The sequence below is a fragment of the Gracilinanus agilis genome, chromosome 2 (assembly GCF_016433145.1).
Source record: "Gracilinanus agilis isolate LMUSP501 chromosome 2, AgileGrace, whole genome shotgun sequence".
Lineage (NCBI taxonomy): Eukaryota > Metazoa > Chordata > Mammalia > Didelphimorphia > Didelphidae > Gracilinanus > Gracilinanus agilis.
This window is the reverse complement of record NC_058131.1, coordinates 260,477,608-260,493,401: the sequence shown is the minus strand read 5'-3', so window position 1 is coordinate 260,493,401 and position 15,794 is coordinate 260,477,608.

Sequence of the window (15,794 nt, the reverse complement as noted above, 5' to 3'; positions counted from 1 at the left end):
GATGATTCATCATATCAAATATATGTTTCTTCTCTACCGCTTCTTGACTTTCTCCTCTTGAGTTAGTGAATCACTTTGCTCCCTCAATTTCTTCTCTTTTCACTGATGATATTGGGTTTTTCCTTAGCACTCTTCTTACTTGGTCACACATCTACTTTAATTTTTCTTGTCCTTTTTGCCTTACTCAATTATCTCTGAAATATATCTCAACATCTCTTTCCCTCATCATTACTTTTTTGATGAAAAAAACTGAAGTGATACATATTTCAGAGATGATTGATTTAGATGAATTAATTTATAATAATTAATAATATATTATTAATAATTATAATTATATACACTTATGACATATAATTATAAATATAACATATTTGTATAATTTAAATTATTAAAATTTAAATAGAAATATATAATTGTAAATATTATAATTAATAATTAATATAATAACAAATTTAGATGAAAATAAAACTACTGCTAACTTTAAAACATGAGAAAATATAAGTCATTTAAGGTTAAAAATAAAAATAAGCAAAACTATTATTCTTTCTTGTAGTTTTGGATAGTTTTTGATATTACCAAAAAAAAAGATTAAAGGCTCTGTGATAAAAAGTGAGACCAGAGCTGGTCATATGAATAGGTGAAAGAGAATGGGGAATCATTCTGAGTAACACAAATGACATGAGAATTGAAAACCAATCACCCAGGATTTAATAAGTAGTTATTTGTCTCTCAGTATCTTAGTGCCAAAATAGGAAGGCATTTCATCTTACATAGAGTTAGAGTTTATAAACCCAGCAATTTTGTCTTAATCTCAGTAGTAGTTTTAAGCAAGCAATCTAAGGCAGAAACATTACACCTAGCTCATGCCTTGGGATAGCTATCAATGTGTTAGAGTATATATATCCTTCCCCCTATTCTCACCAAAGATCTGGTATGTGGTTGGTGTTGGCACTCCCTTCACCAATACAGATCTCAAACCCTACTTGCCTTAATAGACTTTTTGTGAGTTTCCATAACTGAAAAAAATAATATTCTGGTGGCTAAACTTTCCAAATTAGCTAAACTGGTCATCAGACAAGAACATCATTGGAATTATACCTGAATTATTTCTGGTTTGATGGGAACTCCTAGAACTTGTGTAGAACTTCTAGACTCTAGGGTCATTTTTCTTCCATAATGAGGCTGAAGAAGATGGTCATAGGGAAAATAATCATTCACAGAGATATATACATGCATATATACATACGTAGATGGAATGTTTTTCTCTTCTCTCAACAGAGAAACAGGGGACTAACAGAGTTGAATATTATATAAATTATCAGATATAGTAATATTACTATGTATTTTCACATTTTTTTTCTTTGCAAGGGAGAATTCCATCTGAAAAGGGGCAGGAAGTTTTATTTTGTTTTTTAATAGAAATGACTGTAATAAGGCAGTTAGGTGGTTCACTGGATTGAGAACCAGGCCTAGAGAGAGGAAGTCCTGGATTCAAATCTAGTCTCCTGGCTATGTTACCCTGGGTAAGTCACTTAATCGTCATTACCTTTCCTTACTATTCTCCTGCCTTGGAACCAATGTTTAGTATTGATTCTAAGATGAAAAATAAAGGGTTGCTTTTTTAAATGAAATAATTGTTGTAAGGACAAAATCATCAAAAAACATATGTTCGAATAAACACAACTGTGTTTGTGTGTTCAGTCTTGTAAAGTTGAAAAGACCTTGTACCCCTTTAAACTACATTACTCAAACTCCCTTTCACCATACCCACACTTCCTTAAGCTTTTTCCTATTGGTTGTGGGTTTCACGGGCTGTTTTTGATATGGTTGTTGTGGGTGTGGTGATGGGGCTTTTGGGAGAGGAGGCAGCGTGATAAAGGTGAGTTGGGACTCTTTCCCTGTGCTTTTAATAAAACCCTTATAAATATCATATTTTGGAGGCATTGAATATTAATTTTAAAACTTACAGTTGGTGACCACAAAGGGACTTTTGTTCTTTCTCCCCTTTATTTCCCTTTTATCTCTGAATTATTGTAAACTTTAATTTGATTATGTTTTCATTATCCATTGGGGAGACTTGTCTCCCAAAGGATCACAGGGGGGAATGTAAAGTTGAAAAGTCCTTGTATTCTTCCCAAACTCCCTTTCACCATACCCATAATTCCTTAAGCCTTTTCCTATTGTTTTTGGGTTTCACGGGCTGTTTTTTGATATGATTGTTGTGGGCATGGTGATGGGGCTTTTGGGAGAGGAGGCGGTATGGTAAGGGTGAGTTGGGACTCTTTCCCTGCACTTTTAATAAAACCTTTATAAATATCATATTTTGGAGGCATTGAATATTAATTTTAAAACCTACAGTCTTATTTCACACAAAGTTGGAAGGCTTTTGTATAAATTCATTTTTTGCAAGTTCAGCACAAACAATTCTGTTCCTGTTTTCTTCCCCTCCCAATGAGAAGTCAAGCCAATTTGATAAAGCCTATACATGTGCAGTTATGCAAAACATATTTCCATAGTATCGATATTGTGAAAGAAAACATACACAAAAAAAGAAAAATAAAGTTAAAAGTATGTTTTGATGTCTATTAAGACTCCATCAGTTTTTTCTCTTGAGAAGGAAGCATTTTTCATTATAACTTTTTTTGGAATTGTCTTAGATCATTGCATTATTCAGAATATCTAAGTCATTCATAGATAATCATCTTACAGTATTACTACAACTGTGTTCAATGTTTTCCTATTTCTGCACGGTTCACTTTGCATCAGTTCATGTCTTTCCAAGTTTTTTTCTGAAAGCATCCTGCTCATCATTTCTTTTTTTTTCCCTTTTTTTTTTTTTAAACCCTTACCTTCTGTCTTGGAGTCAATACTGTATATTGGTTCCATGGCAGAAGAATGGTAAGGGCTAGGCAATGGGGGTTAAGTGACTTGCCCAGGGTCACACAGCTGGGAAGTGTCTTAGGTCAGATTTGGACCTCTCGTCTCTGCTGCCCCACCTACTCATCATTTCTTATGGTCGCCTGCTTGCCATTGCTTATAGCACAATAGTATCCCATAATAATCATATACTACCCTAATGTCTTTTCAAATGTCCAATTATAAAACTATTTAAAAAGGAAAGTATTTGTATCTTTGTGGCCAGAAAAAAATAGAAAAGTAATTATTTATTATAGTAGCAGTGACATAAAATATCTCCGATGAAATTTGACTCTTACCCAGGCTCATACGCTGTCCACTTCAAATAGGTATTCCACATCTAGAGGCTAAAGTTATGAAACAGTATTTTACAGACCAGAACCCTTATTAAAAGCAAACTTGATTCTGCTCACATTTCTTTGCACTGCAATATCTTTTAGGAACCATGCAAAACTTCCTGGTTAAGAGAGTGGTAAAACTAAACTTTAGGGCTGAAATGAGACAACCTCCTCATTGCTTCCTTTGTCATTCAGGTCCTCCAGAGAGAATGAAGTTTCAGCAAGATTCCAGCTTTTAGAAATAAGAAACACAGATCAACACTGAACAAGTACCAATGTTTCCTAAAACCCAGGGACCCAATTCTCTAGGAAGGTCTCTGGGAGCGTAATTGAAGTAATATTTTCTTTTCAGCCTCAGAAACTACTTTTTGCGCATTGTTCACCTTATTCTCAAAGTACCTCTAACACCAGAATTCTTTTTTCTGAATTTTAAGTAACCAAACATATATACATATATATATATATATGTCTCTTCTTAGCATATCATATGCCTTATGTAAAATAACTCATTAAAGTGGAATTATGATCTCATTATGTCTTGTGTTCCATAAGTATGGAATTTTCAGTTGCATTATTAGGATAATAGACACTTGATGGTTTTAATTCTGGGGAATATTTAAAACAATTCTTTAATAACCTTTTATTTATTTGGGTCTTATGACAATAGCAAGATATTTAGAGCAAGTTGAATAAAATTTATAAAAGTAAGCTTAATGGTGGTTTTTGGTATTATGTTTCTGATCTAATTGATATCATTTTTAAAACTCTTTAAGCTGACCTAATGAAAATAATGATTTCTATAGCATTCTAAGAGATGATGGGAAGGACCTTTTACTTCTTCAGCACAGGGAAAAAGAACTCCCAATGTACATATATTTCCTTCACCCACTTAGTAAGTAGGGCTTGGATGTTGCCAGAGGCACAAAGAGTGAATTACCCAGGGTCACACAGTTAAATATAACATTTAAATGTAAAACAGGCAAGATCTGAAGCTGTCTTTCTAGCTAGCTCTCTCTGTCTATACTATGAAGCTCTGTTTCATAAGAGTCAGCTTGTCACTGTTGTGTACTTTGTTTTTGCACACAGAGTCCAAATGTAAGAAGGTTATGTTTACATCAAGCCATTATTATCAGACATGAATAATAAAAGTTCATTTGAGGGGGCAGCTGGGTGGCTCAGTGGATTGAGAGCCAGGCCCAGAGGCGAGAGGTCCTAGGTTCAAATCTGGCCTCAGATACTTCCTAGCTGTGTGACCTTGGGCAAGTTACTAACCCCCATTGCCTAGCCCTTACCACTCTCCTGCCTTAGAACACAGTAGTGATTCTAAGATGGAAGGTAAGGATTTAAAAAAAAAGTTTGTTTGGTAAATTTGATCAAAAAAAGTTTGCACTAGCTGGACATCTCTGTTATTAGCTTTCATTTTTTTGTTTTACATCTAGAGTACTGTGTTTAGTTCTAGTATAATAGTTTAAGAAATAGTTTAGTCAGTTAATAAATTATTACCTAACAAGTATCTACTATATTCCAGGCCTCTGGAGTCAGAGAATCTGGGTTAGAATATCTTCTCCGATAATATCTGGCTGACTTTGGGCAAGTCATTTACCTTCTGAGAGCAGTACTTTCCTCATTTGTAAAGTGAAGAATGGATGAGTTCCTCTTCAGCTCTAGATCAATGATCCTAGGATAAAAGATATCCAAAGGAAGACAAAGAGGAGACTGAAGGGTCTTAAGTCTAAGTCAGATGAGGACTAATTGAAAGAACTGAATTTGTTTAACCTGGGAAAAAGAAGACTCAGGGGAGATATGATAGCCATTTCTTTCTCTTTTTTAATTATCTTTTTATTTTTTAATAACCCATATTTTCTGTCTTAGAACCAATTTGTATTGGTTCTAAGGAAGAAGAGTGGCAAGGGACAGGCAACTGGGGTTAAGAGACTTGCCCAGAATTCCACAGCTAGGAGGTATCTGAGGACAGATTTAAAGTCAGGACCTCCCATCCCCAGGTCTGGCACTCTCTCCACTGAGCCTCCTTGCTACCCTCTATGATGGCCATTTATTCATGAATTTCAAAGGCTGTCAAGTGGAGAAGGGACTGGAGTGGTTCTATTTGGGGGCAGGAAAAATGGGTGGGGAGTTATAGAAAAGCACATTTAGACCTCATTTGGAGAAAAGAAAAAAATATCAATAACTAGAACTGTCCAGAAGAAGAATGGGCTGTTGCAAGAGATAGTGAGCTCCTAAACCTAATAGGACATCCACTAGAATTTAGTGAGTAAGGGAGTGATGTGGTCAGATCTGTGCTTTGGGAAAATAACCTTGGCAGCTGAATGGATGAGTGGGGAGAGAACTGAGAATCCTTCCATAGCCATAATAAATGGTCAGGGGTGACATGATAAGAGGGTCTGACTTAGGGATGCATGTGTGTGTGAGTATAGAAAAAGGACCACAACCAAGATGGATTGTATAAACAGAAATGACAAAACTTCAGTTCAATTCAATAAACATTTATTAAATGTTAAAAGAAAGAGGGAGGGAAAGAGAGACACAGAAAGAGACAGAGGAAGAGACAAGAGAGAGAGATATACAGCAAGAAACACAGAAAGTCAGAGAGATAATAGACACTCCCGTCTTGGAAATATTCAAGCAGAAAGTGAATGTTTTAATGGAAATTCCTTAAGTAGATGATTCATGGAATCCTTTCCAACTCTCAAATTCTGTCATTCTGTAATATATGAGAGAAATCCAACTTGTTCATTATTAATTATTTATTTTACAGACTTGGGTGGGGATTGGGTTTAATTTCATCCCAATATTTCATCCCAATAAAGAAATATCTGCTGCCAATGAAATAATTAACTAGTCTTCGACTTGCTGTCTTAAAGAATTCAATTAGTCAATTGGAGGAAATTTATTTTCACAGAAACTTAATATTAACAAAAAGGAGAAAGCAGGTCAATCAATTGGGAATGCAACTAAAAGTACTAGGAAACCAAGAAATTAAAAACTCCAATTAATCACAAAAATAGAAAGCTTAGAAATTAAAGAATTTAATAAAATTGAAAAGATAAAAAAACTAAAACTAGGATCTATTTTTGAAAGAAATAATAAAATAAACCACTGGTTAAATTGATTAAAAAGAGAGTGAAAATCAAATTATCAGCATCAAAAAGAAGAAAAAAGAATTCAAAACAGATGAAAAATGAAGAATATTATTTCAAAATTTTTGTCCAGCTATATGCCAATAAAATAAACAAGTTACCTAAAATAAAGAATATTTATAAAAATACAAAATATCCCAATTAATAAAAAGATAAAATTTAAATACTTCATTATCAGATGAAGAAATTAAAGAAGCCATAAAAAACTTCTAAAACTTCATAAGCAGATTTTATGAAAATTCAAAGAATAATTAATTTTAATATTATAAAAATTGTTTTCAAAAATAGCAAAAAAAGTGCTGCTACCAAATTATTTTAGTACAGATAAGGTCTTGGTACATAAACCACAAAGAATAAAAAAAAGAGGAAACTCTAGACCAATCTTCCAAATGAACTTAAATGCAAACATTTTAAATAAAATATGAGCCAAGAGTCTAAGTCAACATAACAGAAAGATTATATATACACTGTGATCAAATTGGATTTATAAAAAAAATACAAAGTTGATTTAATATTAGGAAAACCATAAACTTAATTAACTATTTTAGTAAAAATCAACAAAAATAATGTGATCATCTCAACATACATAGAAAAACCTTTTGACAAAATAAAAAAATATTTCCCTAAAAATTATTGTACAACAGGAATAGATTTTTGTTAAAATGATTAATAGACCCCATTGCCCACCCTTGCCACTCTTCCACCTATAAGCCAATACACAGAAGTTAAGAGTTTTAAAAAAATGATTAATAGAACTTTTCTAAAATGAAGAGCTGCTATTATTTTCAAAGGAATAAAAAATTAGAATGGTTTCCGATAAATTCAGTGTGAAATAAGGATGTCTACTTTTTTGATAGTACTAGAAATGTTAACTATAAGAAAAAGTCAAGAAAAATAAATTAAGGAAATAACCTTATGTAACCAAAACCCACGATTATCATTTTTTTTGTAGATCATATGATGGCATAAAGAATTCTAAAGAGTCATCTAAAAAGTACCTGAAAAATGCCTTTTGCAAACTTGCAGAATATATCATAAATCCACAAAAATAATAAGGATGTCTATGTAATATCAACAAAAAGGCAAGAAGATATAGAAAGAGAGTTTCCATTTAAAAATATTATAAAATTTATAAAATAACTGGTAGTCTACCTTCCAAGATACACATATGAACTATGTAAATATATAACTACAAATGACTCTATAGAAGCAAAGAAAGATTTGAATAATTGGAAAATATTAATTGCTCATTGGTGAGAGAAGCAAAGTAACAAAAATTCAAATACTACTCAAATTCACTTATTTGTTCAATGCATATCAATCAAACTACCAAAGGAGTACTTTATAGAAAAAAATAATAATAATTAAATTTATAAAGAGGAAAACAAGGTTAAAAATCTCAAGAGTAATAATGAAAATAAATGAAAGCCAGATCTCAAACAATACTACAAAGCAGTCGTTACTAAAAACAAGTTAGTACTGGTTTTTAAAAAGAGTATGATCAGTGGCATAAATCAGCTTTATGACATATTGAAGTAAATATAGCTAATAGCTTAGTGCTAAAAAAACACAGATTCTAGCTGCTGGAATAAAGAATCACTATTTGATAAAAATCTACTGGGAAAGTTGGAAAACGGTATGGAAGAAATTAAAATTTAGATAAATACTTTATGCCTTACATACTGTTAAGTTCTAAATGTGTACATGACCTAGATATAAAGTAAATTAGAGAAATGAGGTGAAATAGCCTACCAGATGTAGGATCAAAAGCATATATGTTAAAAAAAAAAAGTATAAAGCTATTCACTCTACAAAGTAGAGCAATTTTCATTTCACAGGACCCAAACATGGCGCTATTCATACTATTATTTACAAATAGCTATAAAATAAAACCCAGTAGAATCTGTTTTAAAGAGTGATAAAACTATTTCCAAATGGATATGTGCAAGAGACTAATATGAACCTAGATGTGTATCAGCAACAACATCCTAGTTTTTCTAGCCTCTGTGCCCTCCCCCCCACCCTTTTTTATTTTTAATGGGAATGAGCCCTGCTCAGCTATTCCTTATGCCTTTAATCCCTTGGGCTCCTCAAGCACAGACTGTTAAATTATAAAGTGATTTAGAGAGGTTTGGGTATATATGTACCATTGCTAACATTTTATAGGTATCATATGGGAGCTGTCAGTTCCTAAGGGGAACATTTGCCTCCCTCATAGAAAGCTAGAGCACAGTGCAAAATTCCCCCTGAAAAAATATTCAGCTCCCTACTCTGCCCCAAATGCACAAATAATGTCACATCAATCTCAATGTAAAGTGATACAAAATGTCACACAGGAAAACAGCAGTGTTTTAGGAATTGCCAATCACTGGAATACTTATGCTCTTGGTAAAATAGGAAATATCAGCTCCATCAGTTTACAGAGATTCTTAATCCAATTCTTTTCCACTGGCATAAGGGCTAAAAAACATGGCCCCCAGGCTGGATAACAAGTCGAGAAAATGTTTCAGCTACCTTGTATTTTTTATTTCTATTTTTCTAAACAGGTAGGCTCTGAGAGGCTACACAGTTCTGAATTTTTTAAAATACGGGTGATTCTCCAAAGGATATATTTATCATCATAGTTGGGGGGAGAAATGTTATTTATCAAGTGACATAGGCCTTATTTCAAGTTTACTTTTGACTGGCACAGAGTCCAAATAGAAGAAGGATTTCTTTTAAGGGGGTTAAGGTCATTTAGAATACTTTTTTAAATATATATATATATTTTTTTGCAGATGACGAGAATAGCAGAGTACCTGGCACATAGTAGGCCCTTAATAAATGTGAGATGTCTGACTGACTTTGTGCTGACTTCATTAAGCTCCAGGATGCTATAGTACCAGAAAATCTCCTCAATGAGATCCAGAGGCAATCAAAACAGAGAAGCTTAATAATTTACAGGAAAAATGTAAAACGGATGAAGATGACCTGCTGATCAAATTAGAAGACATGACAAATCGAATAGTCAACTGAGTTAGGGTCTTAGATACCGAAGGTCTGGTCTGAGTCTGCAAGTCTGCAAGGAAGAGACCAAGTTAGACTTCAATGAAAAAGCTATACAGGGTTTTAAGTGACCCCAAGTCACTTCCTAATAACCTCGTTGTTTAAGCAGCAATATATTTTGGTAATGCTATATGGATATATACATTGATAGAGTTTCACAATCTTTGAATAAAAATAGTGTGGTTTTGCAGACTACAATCGATTACCTGTGTCAATTTGAGTGCCACAAGGGTTGCAATAGGTATAACGAAAATAATGTACAATTAGAAAATGAAAAAGGTCATTTACTATGAGAAGAGAATAAGGAATACACAATGCTTAGTGCAAATTCTTCACTTTTCCTGAATATATGTATATCATATAAATATATAAAATATATATATGTGTACACACACACACACACACACACACACACACACACACACACACACACCCTGAAGGAGGCTGATAGTGATAAGGAGGATTTAGAAGAGGACATGAATAACCCAGGCTGAGAAGACATAGATGAGCTGAAATCTGCCTTATTTGAGGGAGTAAACCACACTGATGAGATCATAGATCCATTTAAAGTAAAATTTCCCACAGCTACCTTCTTTATCAGATGTGACACTAGCCTAAAGCAAACAGTTAGACAACATCAACATACAAATATATATTACAAATAATTATTTGTACAGAGGCTCATATTACACAGTTGCTATATTTCAGAATTTATTCATATTGAAAAGGTTCAGTGCTAACTTCAAATAGCTTTAAAGATTCTCAGGATTGCTGGGTAGTCTCATTATTCATGATTCAGACAACAAGGGTATGATTATAACTGTTTCTCCTTTACTTTGGAAGAATGTCCCAATGTTAATGATGGTTTGTGAAAACAGAAGCACATTCTTAGAAAGAAATACTCATGATCAGAAAGAAACCAAGAAAAAGATAAGTAGGAACAAATGAGCAAAGGAACAATCTGAATAAATATTTGGAAGTAGGAGATCAGATAAGGAAAAGAGAAAGTCTAAGAGAGTTTTAGGAATTAGCTGCCACTATCCATCCAAATAAAAGCCAATGTGGGTGGCTTTCATTAACTTTATAGAGAAATCATACTGTGCATTGAAACATGATTTAAGGGAAGGAAAAGTGAAATAAGCAGATGCACACTGGTATGTAGAATTGGGGAAGCACAAACTGCATTTATATGTCAAATTAAAATACAAGCACATAAAATACCTTTTGTACAACATAGCACACGTGTGCAATTTGTAAGAGTAATTATATATTACTGAATTTAAACAGTGATCATCTTATCATAAATAATTAGCATCAGGCATCTAGTAAAAATTCTTGGAAGTAGCAAGCATATGCACAATATTCAGTAATCAAACAATGGCATTCCAACTCCTTCATAGAATGAAGAATTATTGCTATTCCAGCCCATTTACTCTCTTTCTTCCACTGCTCACATATGTCCTTCGAGTACAAAATCATAAGGTTTTAGAGTGTAGAGTCCATGCTCAGAGTGACACATGGAGGTAGTAGATGGGGAAACACACATTGTTAAGTGTCACCTAACCATGGAACATGTGGGAGATGGAAATAATGCCACCATCTAATTAATGACTATAACCTATACTATTTGGAAATAGCATGTATTGCCAACTTTAAGGAGCCAATGATGGAAGAAATCATGTCAGAAGTAGTAAAAGTTTCAAGAATGGTGACTCATTAACTTTTGATGATGATAAATCCTTTTCTGATGCCTTTATTTCCCTTGTGTATGATACTACCCTCAGTGCCAAGACAATGAATATTGTCAGGCTACACAGGATATCCTCTCTTCCACTGAGGTACTTGACTAAGACTTGTAGTCATAAATAAGGCCCCATGCTCCGTACATTGCCCCTACCCCAAAAGTTTTGATACTATCTGATGTTGTCCCAGAATTGGAACTATAATCTGAACATGGACTCAAAGCACTGTAGCATTTCAGAAGAATTTTATTTAGGAACAGGTAAACATAAAAAAAAATTAAAATTATTTTCAGTCATATGTAAAAAAAAAATTTAAAAATCCCTTACACTCCATCTTAGAATCAACACTATGCTTTGTCTCCAAGGAAGAAGAGTGCTTAGGGCTAGGAAGTAGGGGTTTAGTGACTTGCCTAGGGTCATACAGGTAGGAAGTATCAGAGGCCAAATTTGAACCCAGGACCTCCCATCTCTAGGTCTGACTCAATCTACTGAGCTACCTAGTGACCCCTAGAAACAATTTTTGACAATTATTTTCTGACATTTTAGTCTCCAGATTTTCTCTGTATAATGTATATCAGATTATCCCCTTCCTAAGGTGCTTTCTTACAATACAGATTTCCATGTTGCTCTTGTCATGATAGGAGATACATATCACACATACAATTAAAAACTGATAAAGAAAATAAAATGGAAGATGGCCCTCTTTCATCAGCAATAAGATTCCAACTGTTACTTCTTTGGCTGTGGATAGCATTTTTCATCATGAGTCCCCTGTGATTATCTTGGAGGCTTGCTTTGGTGAAAATGGTTTAGTCCTTTACCACAGCATAATATTTCTGTAACTGTATACATTGTTCTTCTGGTTCTGCCCACTTCATTTTGCATCAGTTCACATGTCATTCTGTGTTTTTCTGAACTCCTGTTTGTCACTTCTTATGGTTTAATAGTATTCCATTACAACCCTATATCCTAACTTGTTCAGCCATTCCCCAAATGATAGAGAACCCCACATTTTCCAATTTTTTTTTTGCCATGAGAAAAAGAACTGCAAAAAGTATTTTGGGACAGGTAGATCCTTTCCCCTTATCATTGATCTCTTTGGAATACAAAACTAGTAGTGGTGTTGCTGGGCCAAATGGTATGCATAGTTTAACAGCCCTTTGAGTGTGGTTCCATATTGCTCTCTAGAATGGTTCTGTCAGTTCACAGTTCTACCAACCGTGTATTAGTGTCTGTCCAAATTTTCTCATATCAGCTCTAACATTAATCATTTTTCTTTTCAGTCATGTTAGCCAATCGGATAGGTAAGAAGTGGTATCTCGTAGTTCTTTTATTTTGTATTTCTCTAATAAATAGTGATAGGGAGCATTTTTTCAAATGACTATAGATCACTTTAATTTCTTCATCTGCTACTTCATTTTTCAGGTAGACATTTTTAAATTTTCCCAAAAAGAAGATTATAAAGGACTACCTAGTCTAGTGAGCCCTAATTGGGAACATAATATAGTCATCTGGATCATTACATTTCTGCCCCATCATGAACTGTCAGTTAATAATCAATCAATTTCGTTCGCTAACTACAGAATCTGACTGGTAACCCTCTGAACTTACATCCAGTCCATAAAAATAAATCATCCTCTCGTTATCCCTATGTTTGTAGCAAGGGAGAAGGGGGTGAATTTATAAAGACTTAATTTCTGATTGTTTATAAAGACCCAGGAAGTAATGATCCAAACTAAATTGTTCACAATTTCCTAAACTGCTCACCTTTTCTTATATAATTTCCTCACTCTTCTAGTACCCTCCAATCTGTTGAAACTATCATTTTTAAGGCCCAGGTCAAATGCAACCTTTTCCACGAAATTTCTCTGTTACTTCCTATTGAATCAGAACTTTTAAGAGAAACTTTTATGCATTTTTACTGTCAATGATAGCTATTTGTGTACATTTTTTTTATCTTTACTACTAGATTATAAGCTTCCTAAGGGCAGGAAACATGTCTCATTAACATTGTTGCTTCATCAGAAGTCAGCACAATGTTTTCAATTTAATATATGCTCATTATGAGAGGCTATATTGTATAGTAAAGTGTTTGTACCATAGAGCCTGAAAACCAGAATTTAGATGTTGCTTTTGAGATACACTGGCTTGGTAATCTCTGTCAAATCACTTAATCATACATTGCTCCATGGAACTTCCTAAGATTATATAACATGTATAACAGATGCTAGCCTGAATTGGTAGAGGGACTTCCCTTACAGGAATTCCCTGTACTAATGAAATCACAAGACCATACCTGATTGATATGCTCAATTACAAGTGCTAGTTGAATCCTAAAAGAGAAACATTTCTGTGTTCAAAAGTGAAGGTTTCAATATATAGCATAATTATGCAAAAATATGAAATGCAAATACTTCTTGGAAGAAAGATATAGCATTCTCTCCAAAAGTCAGGAAGACTGAGAGTCACATACATGTACATATATACACACAAACACATAGAAATATGTTTTTGAATAATTAGTATATCTAAAGCAGACCATCAGTATTCTGAGTTGATATATAATTGTTCTTCTAAAAGATGTTCACATAATTAAAAAAACAAAAAAGCCTTTAATCTCAACAAACTAGAATTTCTTTTTTTGTTGTTTAAGAAATATAGTACTTTTCTGAAGCTTGAAGAGGATGAAGGAAATAAAAATGGATCTGTCACTGTTAAATATTAAGCTTCTGCTCCCAACCACTTTCACATCTACATTTCATAGGTTAATAAAAGTCAAGTATTTGGCAATTTGGGAACACCTTGTTTAAATGACATGAACTACATTTTCCTATACAGTGACAGAATATTGCTTTCTATTGAGGATAACCTCATTACTATCTGCTCACAGTGGCATACTGTACATATTTACAAATGTTGTATGCTGTATCATGTACTTAAGATAAGGTTTGGATTCAGTATATGAAACACTCTGTTGCTATAACTTTAGACTAGAAAATATTCATTTGATTAGGTTTTGTAATTGACTTAAGCACCAATATAATTTTTACATATAAAGATAACACATTTAACTTTTTAATTAAACCTTAAAAGCCTTTAATTAAAAGTCATAAATCAGAGAACCCTTGCAATCTAAAGCCTAGCATTCATGCAATGATTTTAGTCTTTGAATTCTATCTGCTCTTTACAATCACACAGAAGCATAAATAGCATTCATGTAATTTAAGTGATGCATTTAAGAATCTTCTCTATTCTTTCAATTAAACTTAGGCTTCTTGCCATGGTGACAACGAATTGCGTTCAAGTCTTACTCAGATTGGGTAAGTCAAATATAATTCCAAGATTAAATCTTTTTAGCTAGAGTATTTATTAGAAACACTAGGTCCTGGGAATTGAAGAAGGCAGAACGTATAGCACATCTAAGGTGTAAATTTAACACTCTTTTTCATCTTTCACCTCTGTTGGCCCTGATGACAGTAGGGGATGAGATAATAGGGAGAGAGTAAGGTTGAAAAAAAGCAGCAGTTTCAATTCTTGAAAAAGCAAGAATTCCACAAGAAAAGGGAGGTCTCCTGCTTTGAAATCATGGGAATTGTGCTTCAAAATGGAAAAGGATAAATTAGATGATATATTTCTTATGATTTGGATTATAATTCATACCTTCCTCTACCTACTACAATCTGTTGTCTCAGAGAAAGATATTACAATATCAACCAAACATTATTTTGTGAAATTTTATGTAGATATGTAATTGCTTTTATGACTGAAGGTGAAAGTGTCTTTCTCTTGAGCATTTGTGCAAAAATATACAGTATAGTAATGCACAGACATGCTGAAGAAGGAAACTTTGTGTGGTTATAATAGAAAGAGGTGGTTTCTAACCTTTTGTTAGTAAAATAATTTCAGGATGAATCCTTATAAGATCATAAAGTTTCTTTTTAAAAAGTTTATCTTTTTATCAATAAAATTTTAACACAGCAGACAAATACAAGTTTACTAAGCATTCTCCCTGAAAAAAATTAGGCAAAATAGCAAGATAGCATAACAAAAACTGGTGTCACAGGCATCTATTTGTTAAAAGAAATGGAAATTAAATTTTAACTTAAGTTAGTAATATTGTGATATTTATTGTTTTTAACCTGAGTTGTATTATAGTCTTTTTAATTGAAGTTTTATTTTTAACTAATAGAAATCTATATTCTTTACCATTTATCCTCCATACCATTGACAGAAAAAAATTCCATGCAAAAATTCATAGGCATGCAAAACAATTTCTTTTATTGTCTGTGTTCAAAAAACACTTGTTTCATTTTGCGCCTTGATCATTACCTCTGTTTTGGGCTGTGAGCATACTACTTTATCCTTGATTCTTTGGATTCATTGATAGTCAATGTATTGAAAAGAGATTTTAGAATTTTCAAAATGGAAATTCAAGTAGAGAATTTCAAAACTGCCCTTTTTTCAAAACTCATAATACCCTTTGAGAATGTTAAGTATCATTCACTTCCCTGTTTTATGGCCAGGAACTCAAAGTAGCTGGACATGCACAGAAGAGCCAAAAATATGACTAATGATTTATCCTCTGCTCACTGAGA